Source organism: Macrobrachium nipponense, chromosome 44 (assembly GCF_015104395.2).
Source record: "Macrobrachium nipponense isolate FS-2020 chromosome 44, ASM1510439v2, whole genome shotgun sequence".
In the NCBI taxonomy this organism is placed as follows: domain Eukaryota; kingdom Metazoa; phylum Arthropoda; class Malacostraca; order Decapoda; family Palaemonidae; genus Macrobrachium; species Macrobrachium nipponense.
In genome coordinates, this window is record NC_087221.1 from 14,421,816 (window position 1) to 14,431,815 (window position 10,000).

Below are 10,000 nucleotides of genomic sequence, written 5' to 3' on the forward strand. Positions count from 1 at the left end.
AACCACATTTTTCATTCTTGCTTGAAGAATGATTTAAGACAGTCATCTTTGGCATCTGCACTAATTACAAACTGATAACCTTTTGAGCTATTTTATTCAGTCTAGTCATAAATAACTTTCCTTTTCTAATTACATTTTCCTTTAGAATGGTTATAATCCAGGGTTCACTCTCATGCTGGAGTAGCCAGAGGTTAGTGAGAGAGCAGCAGCTTGACCATACATGTCTAGTTACAGGGGAAACTGCTTTGATCAGTATAGATGTAAAAAGAAAAAGTATTTTGATTAATTAGATTTTATTCTTGAGAAAATTTCTTGGCTAGTCAATGGCATTTTTTTTCTGGAATGTGACATTTGCTCAAATTTTCTCACCATTTTCTCCAGCAAAGACTTTGCAACGTTCTCTACTTTGTACTGTTTATTTTCACTACTTACAATCTTTACAATCATTTGTAAACGTTAACCATTCGACATTCCTTAATGCTCATTTTCTTATCACGGCTTTGCAGCTATGGCTTATTTCCTTTCTCTGGCTTCTCGTATCTCTCCATCCATAAAATATGAACAGCTATGAAGACACAAGACGTTCTTGTCATACACAGATTTTTACACTGAACCAGTCATTCCTCCACCTGCATTTTAAAATATGTATTGCATCCCTTTCAGCAACTTCTGTACCATACATCCTCAGCACCATCTATCAATTCCATGAAGCCTTCTCTAGGACCATAATGTCACACATTTTCACTTCCCTTCAAGAGATATTGCATAGCTGATTCATAACAGAGTTGATCATCACATTCTCTTCCTTATCTAAACAGATTTTGGTCTTCCTCTATATGTCCATGCGTCAGCTCTTATTTTCTCAATTTAAATCTTCCCAGACAAAGAAACATGATGCCAGTATTTCGTGCAGTGTCCTCAATCACATTTATCTTTATGCAATGGAACAGCTATTCCTCTCACTCTTTCAGAACCGCACACCCTCATCCAGACATACCAAAGCCATCCACACAATGATACTATCACAGTCAAACTGTATCATCTCGGGTTTAATCCCAACAGCTCCTGAGACCTTTCCTTTTTCTGTCCAGTTAATTGACCTCCTTATATCATCAACAGCCGCACTCATATGGATGTTCCTCCAACAGTAATCCTTTCCATTCATGCGACATTCATTCATGCCTCAGTTTTATCCTTCGTATTTAGCAAGTCAGCCACTAATGACTCTACTCTTCAAACAGCATGTATTATTCTGATATCCACCTGTTTTTAGCTCATATTGCATTTAATGACACGTAGAACACATTACTCTCTAAAGGCCTTGCCTGTATTCATTTTCGCATTGTTATTACCTGCTTTCATTATTTAATTTTCTCTAACTTTCTTTCCATCTAACGCATCATCTTACGTACCTTTGCTTGACCTTATTTGTAATGAACCTGCTCATTCACTCAATGTCTCCTTTACCAAAAGTCCTGGTTTCTCATCCCACCACTAGCTGTTTATGTTTGCTTTAATACCACAAGTTACCTACATAACCTCGTTTTCGAATTTCATACCACTCTTCAATTTTTTACGCTTTTGTCTCTTATTCCATATTTTCCTTATGTCCTGTTCTTACTCCTTGATTGTTAAAATCACTTGATTACGTTTACAGCCACATTTTCGTCATTTCCTCTCCAGGTCACTCTTCTACCAAGAAAACTTCGTCCACCAACTAATGCTCAGATATGCCTCCGACTACAGCAAGGCATCACATTCATCAACTTGCTATTCCATCTAGTACTTTGAATTTTGGGGGGTTAGGGGGTAACTACTTAAACACACACACATACACTTAAACGATCAAAGCGCCTCAGTGGCGTGATGGGTATGGTCTTGGCCTGCCACCTTGGTAGCCGCGAGTTCGATTCTCGGGCATTCCACTGAGGGGTTATAGATGTGTATTTCTGGTGATAGAAGTTCACTCTCGACGTGGTTCGGAAATCATGTAAAGCCGTTGGTCCCGTTGCTGAATAACCACTGGTTCCATGTAACGTAAAAACACCATACAAACAAACATTCAGTCACACTTTGCGGTGTTGAAAATTTCCACAACATTGGCTGCTTCGAAAATTTATACTGCTGCTCATCAGCATCTCATCAATGACTCTAACACACACCACCACTCAATGCATTACTTCTTGCATTCTCGGCCTTCCAGGATATTAAGCTTAGCTCTCGCTTTCCAGCACCTCTAGCGCTCCTTCTATCCAGAACTTTCTAGTGTCTCATATCGTCCCCAACTCCTCTCTCTAACCTTCGTCCTCCACTTTCACCACAAGGCCGTATCATCTCAAAACACTGATCTATTCTTTCACCTAAGCTACCATTTATAGCTTTCGGTAAAAGAAAAATAATGAGATCGCTATTTGTCTGCCCGTCCGCACTTTTTCTGTCAACTTCAGATCTTGAAAACTACTGAGGCTAGAGGGCTGCAAATTGGTATGTTGATCATCCACTCTCCAACCTTCAAGTATACCTAATTGCAGCCCCTAACCTTAGTAGTTTTTATTTATTTTAGGTTAAATTTAGCCTTGATTGTGCGTTGGGCACCAATATAATTGCAAAGAACTCGTGCCACCACCGGGACGTAGCTGAAAATTTCATGGGCCGTTGCTAATAGCTTCATACAGTACTATACATTGTATAGAAATCTTGATTGTCCCGAAGAAACCGGCACGTTTTTTACTCGTCATCACTTACTCTACACACGTATCCCTACAGTTCCCTTTTCAATTTTTCTTCCGCCACATGCTACGTAAAACAGTTCCCCTCCACAGCTTCTATTTTTTTTATTTTATTTTATTTACTTCCTTCCATAAGCCAATTAGCAGTTTAACATGCTAGAATTCGTGTCATGAAATAAAAGAACACCAAATTTGTAACTGCAAATCCTGAGATCCAAAGAATCCAAGTCGATTGCGAATTCGAATGTCACCCGGGCCTCAAAATTTTGTCATACGGTACTTCTTTGTATCTGAGGCTTAGTAATTACAAGCGTACCCAAACTGGGAAGAAATTGAGATGTTAAGAGGGTATTGCGGCTATTACAATTAATTATGTGTCTGTTAAAAAGGGACCAGTAGATTCCATATATGCTATATTATATATATATATATATATATATATATATATATATGTATGTATATATATAATAGTATATATATATATATATATATATATATACACAAAGTCTTGTGCTTTTTTTCTCTTCAGGCAAATACAATAAGGTCCAGGAATATAAAAATATATTTTGAAGGTCAGATTATGTCCTTTTCGTAAGCTTGAACACTCACACCAGTGGGTAACTCTCAATGTCATATCTTGGCCTTTCATTTGACAAGGGCTGGAATTCCAAGGTCGTTCAGGGTTACGTAGTTAATGCAGTAATGTATTCGCTTGTAATGGTGTGCGAGATTTAATAATATTCGATAATCTTAAGACGCATCAAGGTGAAATTGCAATGGTTATGAGAAGGTAGTTACGGTTTGAAGTATAATCACATCATTGTGCTGTTAGTGTTATTTAAATTCTCTCACGTTGAATACCATGCATATGTTTGCTACTTGATATAAAGTACAAAGACGCACAAACTGAGCGCCTCAGTGGCGTGGTCGGTATGGTGTTGGCGTACCATCTCGGTGGTCGCGAGTTCGATTCTCGGGCATTCCATTGAGATGTGAGAGATGTGTATTTCTGGTGATAGAAGTTCACTCTCGACGTGGTTCGGAAGTCACGTAAAGCCGCCCCTTTGCTGAATAACCACTGGTTCTATGTAAAAACACCATACAAACAAAAAACACATACATGGGATGAGAGACTAGAGTGCTGGATAGATGCTTCGCAAGAGGTACTGAAAAGGAGAGCCTTAATATCCTGGAAGGACGAGAGTGCATAATAGCAAGCATTGAGTGACGTTGTGTGTCAGGGGGATTGATGAGCTGCTGATGAGTCGCAGTGTAAATGGTCGAAGCAGCCAATGTTGTGGAAATATTCAATACCGGAAATTAGGGCTGATATTTTTTGTTGTTTTTTTTCTAGATCCACTTGTTAGGTGTTTAAGTCCCCCCCCGCCCCCCCCCGCCCCCCCCCCCCCCCCCCCGCCCTCAATTACAAAGTAAATGGAGTAGCAAGTTAACGGATGTGATGTGATACCCAGGTGTGGTTGGAGGTATATCTGAGATCATGATTTGGTGGAGGCAAGAGTTAATTAAGAAAGGTAAAAGAGTAACCAGAAGAAATGGCGAAAATGTGGCTGTAAATGTAATTAAGTGATTTGAACAACCAGGAAGTAAGAACAGGACATAAGGAAATTACGGAATAAAATAGACACAAAAGCGGAAATAGATGATGAGTCGTATGTAAAATTCGAGACCGGGGTTATGTAGTTAGTGGGTAACTTGTGTGGGTACTAGAGGATTTAACAGTTGCTTCTTTACTGAAGGAATCAATGATTTTTTATTACGAAAACCATTGTTACGGAGGTAAGGGAACTTCGTTTATATACTTAATTTAGGAATGTTATACAGTAAGGGCTCCCTCATTTTTTGAGCAGAGCAGTCCCTTTAGTGATCTAATTTTTTTTTTTTTTTTTTTTTTGTCGGAATACAGTTTTCTAAAGAAATGCATCGAGAACTCGACTTGCGCATGGAAAGCCTGTATTGATATATATACTATATATATATATATATATATATATATATAATATATATATATATATATAGAGAGAGAGAGAGAGAGAGACTTACCGTGGCCATTAACTTTCGAAAGTCTTTCAGCATCATACTATATTGTCTTACTTCACTACTTTTTCTGTAAGAATGGTTTACATGCCATCTATGTAAGAAAAAATTTCATTGAACCTTCAGTGTTTTGTCTTATATTTTTTTATTTGATATATATATTTTTAGAAAAATGCACGTTTATATTTACGTACAGAAGAGAAATTCGATTTTTATATAGAGTAATATGTCACAAGGTTATGTTAAAAGTTCTTTGTTTTTTCACTTTTTATGAAGAACGAATAGATTGGATGTCAATCGAGTAAATTTATTATGACAATGAAATAGTTTACGAAAGACTAGTTCCATTTGGATTTATTCATTTACAACGAAATTTATTTACTTTTGTCCGTTGCTTTCGTGCATCACAGGCGTAGCTGATGGCCCTACGACCAGTAAATAAGACGTACTCTCTTTAAAGGATAAGATCTGAAATGACTCTGTTGCCGCAAAGTACAATCTTTGAAGTCAGTGAACCGTGACCAGCCGATCCTTAACAGGCAGAGGGTTTCAACAGGTCAAGGACTGGGTCATATATTATCTTGACTGAATTAGACAATCCATGAACTAATCTTGAATGACTGAAGTGACCCAGGCGTTTTGGTCGTTGCGATACTGAAGTGGTTGACGCAGTAGATATGAAGTGATTGACACCCACTGTTATTCGGATGGAGTGAGTTTGAGGAGCGTTTGACAAAGAAAGAAATTACAGACTTTACTTTGCCCGGAAGGAAGCTACGAAGTGTGTGCCACTCTGACCTTGTACCCCTGCTATTAAAGAGGTAAGTTTAATTTGCGATTTTTTCTCCTCTTTTTTTATCTTAATGTGAAGATGGCTGCTTATTTGAGTTCTTTGTATGAAATATGATCAATACGATGCTTCAAAGATATAGGGTTCATACTTATTGAGGAATGTGGAATCGGTGTTCATATCATGCATAATGGTGTTTCCACTCAGGCTTGTAAGCATTTTTAAACCACTTGTCGGGTAGTTATTAAAATTGTTTTAATTACCAGCATTTAAGTTGGTGTTTGTTAAATGTGTTTTTTTCTTTGGTGTATGTTTGCTAAATGATACTGACATAAGCTGGACATTATATGTGTACTTCTGTTGTAGTTACCTTTGGGCATATTACTGTTTGATTTTATCAACTTCTGTGTTGTTATCCAATATTTTGATTCAATTTTGAGATGGGTCCAGATTTTTAAGAGGATTCAGAGCGATGGTTGGTTGCGGGCTTTGGGCGAGTATGGCTCTAGTAGATATTATGTAGTCGCTCTTTTACTGTCAAAATCCTTTGGTTTTGTCTCTCGGAATACCTACTGTTATCCTATGCTAGCATTATTTATATTGAATCAGGATACATTTTAAAGTCGATCCCTAAAAAAACATTAGTAATGAACAAAATTAATTTTTGTGTGATAAAAGGAGGAAAGTTATTTTTCAAGGAAATTGGTTTCATTAAAAAATTTAATTTTCAATAAATAAATTAATAAGTGAATAAATAAATAGATATGACAAATAAAGAACTGTTACAAATGTTGTTTTTAGGCACTACCCTTTTGGGAGGAATGGAATTGTCCAAAGAAAATGGACATGAGAGAAAAAGAAAGTTCAGATTTTCATGAAGGGAACCTACCAGTTACATGATATAAGATAGTGGCAAGGTAGTAAATATGACAGTGAAAAAAAGAAACGTTCAGATTATCTTTAAGGAAAGCCTCTGTATGAAAACTACTACTACATTAAACGGAATATATATATATATATATATATATATATATATATATATATATATATTATATATATATATAAAAGGTTTTAGAAGTAAAGCTTTCGGGTATGCCCTGACCTTGAAAACGATTACATTCGCCTTAGGGATCTCCAGTAGAATTCTTTTTCCTTCCCTTCTTCCCAAATATATTTTCACATCTCTTATTGCATCATTGACTTCCGGAAGCTGTTCGGCTGTGCTTTCCTTTGATGTTGCTTGTGCTCATTGTGTCGCATAAATCACAAGATAAAAACTTTCCATTACTACTGTGTTCATTCTCGATTTATTCCCGTTGTTGCAATCTTGGTCGAAGTAATATGTGAATGAATCACGTGGGGGGCTGGGCCTGTAGTGCCGCCAGTACACCTCACGTCTTGCACTGCAGGCATTACTTAAGGTTCTTTGCAGCGTCCCTTCGGCCCCTAGCTGCAACATCATTCATTCCTTTTACTGTTCCTCCGTTCATATTCTCGTTCTTGCATCTTGTTATCCACCCTCTCTAACAATTGTTACATAATGCAACTGCGAGGTTTTTTTCCTGACCTCATAGGTCTCAACGCTTGGCCTCTGGCCTAAATTCTACATTCTATTCTATATGGATGAAATTAGGGAGAAGCGTTTAAGATTGTGGCTTGAGGTAAAATAGCTCACCGCATAATAGTTGCAATATCCATCGATATATCTGTCTGTCTTGTGTGTGTCTGTTTGTGTGGTTGTGCATGACAGATTTTTTTTAGCTAATGTTTAGAGAACATGGTCTTGAGGCCATTGTAAATCAAAATGATATATCACGCAATCACACACACACACACACACACACACACACATATATATATAGTGTGTGTGTGTGTCCGTGTTTACTTCCTTGTTGCTATCGATAGTTTGAATTATGACCAACAATGACTTTCACTTTTGAATGTATTAGATCGCTATCACAAGGAATTACGTAACAATAAGCATTACGAAACTGGGGCTTTGTGTATTACAGAATCGATTTTGATTATCTGCATTTGAAAATTATTCTTTACATTTTTTTATTAATCTTATAAGAGAAATTTCTATTTCAGATTAATTTGTTCTTTGAAGCTGAGCTACCAGATGATAATATTGCCTATTCACACACACACACACACACACACACACACACACACACACACACAAGTTTGAAAACTGATGAGGAAAATATGGATAATTTTATGTTTGGTATTTTCAATGTCACTGAAAATAGTACGAGTATAAAAGTTATATATCGTCTGAAAGGTAGGCATAGGTAGGTAACTGAAATCACCGATGGCTCATTGAAATACAGTAAACAGAACCGATGATGATGATGACCTTAAAGAAACGTATAAGTATTATTCTTTTCATTTTGCAACGCTGGTTGCTTCACACTATTCAAGAGGTCACAACAACGCAAAATTCTCGAAGTTCCACAAAAGTGCCCACCGATCCTCTCTCTCTCTCGCACGACGGCGCTGACTGGTGGAAGGTATTGATTGAATAAATGCGCATATATATATAACTTCAGGAGTAGAGAGAGAGAGAATGATAAAGGAGGGTTTATGAGATGAAAGTCCAGTGGTAAGTTCTTTTGTTTAGGTGTTATAATTGAAAGCTATTATTGCGGATGTGTTCATTTGCGAAAGTGTATATATATATATATATATATATATATATATATATATATATATATATATATATATATGAAGCAGTAAATGTTAAAATATCTTCAACTGGACGTGCTTCATGGTATCCTACAGTTACAAAACTGTTGCGTCTATGACTAGTGTGTTGTTTTTCTCCGGAATCACCTCAAATCATGGGAAAAATGCTATTGGTGATATATTTCACATATGTGTGTATGTATGCGCGAATCAGTACGGATATTAGGGTATTTGTGTCAGTAACCACCTATGGTGTCTGAAACGTTTTAATTCACCTACGGTAGTTAAATGTCTTGACATGAAATGTTTGATTTCGAAATCTTGCTAGCTAACACTTATTGTAGTCCCACTCTGATGCGGCCTTAAACAAGAGCACGACTTCATGTAGGTAGAATTAAAGGCATATGCTATACCTTCTTACAAATTAGGTGTCTGTCGAGTTTTTGAAATTTAGTAGTGTTAGAAAGCAATCAGTTTCCGAAAAATTACTTCAGGATAGATGCTACACTCTCCTCCTCCTCCTCCTCCTCCTCAGAAAACCATGTTATGACATAGTAGAAAGGGATGGTATTTTGACCTTCATGTTTTGTAATGGGTTACGACCCTACCCACTTAGTGTACTTCATTCTTTTATCCTTAGCAACACCTGTAATTTATATACACAAAGGAAAACAATAATTTTAGACCTTGAATAACGGGTAGTTGAATCAGCGCCTCAAACGCTGAAGATTTGTGGTCATTATGTGCTTTGTCTGAGAATTGCAAAGGGTGTCATCACCTTTGTTTGTACGGTTAGGATTAGAAATTTTTCGCATGAGCATGCGTTTCTATCTGTTCATATCTAACTGTCTACCTATCTGTGAGGATGTACACAAAAGCAAATTAATATGTACATGTATGTTATTACATAGACAGGCTCACACAGATATATGTATGCACACACATATATATGTATTTTATATATATTATATATATATATATATATATATATATATATATATTTATATATTTTTTCTCCCAGCACAGTAATCAATTTAGTTCAACTTGATCTCCCAAGGTTTGGGTACTAATCTATCTCCCTGGTAATCTCTAATATGACCCTGAATTAAATCTGGTCTCGTAATTTGCGCTCCAAAGGGTCTCATTTTCACATCGTTACTATAGTCATCCGTTTGATGAGTGGCGAATTTTAAATGAGCTCTTTGTTAGTGGCATCGATTTTTTGTTTTTTGTTTTTGTCAAGTGGATGGGTACGTAGATGTGTGGGTGTACGTGGGGGTATGAATGGGTGGGAAAGGTTATGAACACAGGCGTTTTTGCTATATGTATAAAGGCTGAGTCCGCCGTTTTGAACTTCTCAAGTCGTATAACTAGCCCAGGCCTGCCGCCCCCCCCCCTCCCCTCCCCACCCCAAAAAAAAAACAAAAAAAAAAAAAAAAGCGAAAGCAAAACAGTAGGTTGAACCTATAGGAAAAGGATATATCTAGTTCCTGAAGAAAGAAGTATTTTCTGAAAACGACAAGGAATCGAATTTCAGGTGCATTTTATTACAAATGCAATGAATATCACAACGTAGAAAAAGAGACGATGAGTTTATTAAACAAATAAAGGTGAAAACGGGCTTCTCGTCACTAGACCCGGATGGTCTCTTAAAGATTTGTCGGAATACTTAACACAAAATCATCCAGTTTAACGTACGAGGATGTATTAACAGTCGGAAACTGGAACATATGACAAC

The 10,000-nt window shown here is 36.9% G+C and overlaps 1 protein-coding gene across 2 annotated transcripts in view; it reads left to right on the forward strand.

Annotated features, from left to right (window-relative positions):
• The window catches only part of LOC135204041 (cadherin-89D-like), a 130,246-nt gene that overhangs the window by 1,811 nt on the left and 118,435 nt on the right, over positions 1-10,000 (forward strand). For both annotated transcript variants that reach the window (XM_064233989.1, XM_064233991.1), the window contains exon 2: positions 5,195-5,605. The gene's annotated coding sequence lies outside the window, so the exon portion shown is untranslated. The remainder of the gene's footprint in view (positions 1-5,194; positions 5,606-10,000) is intronic.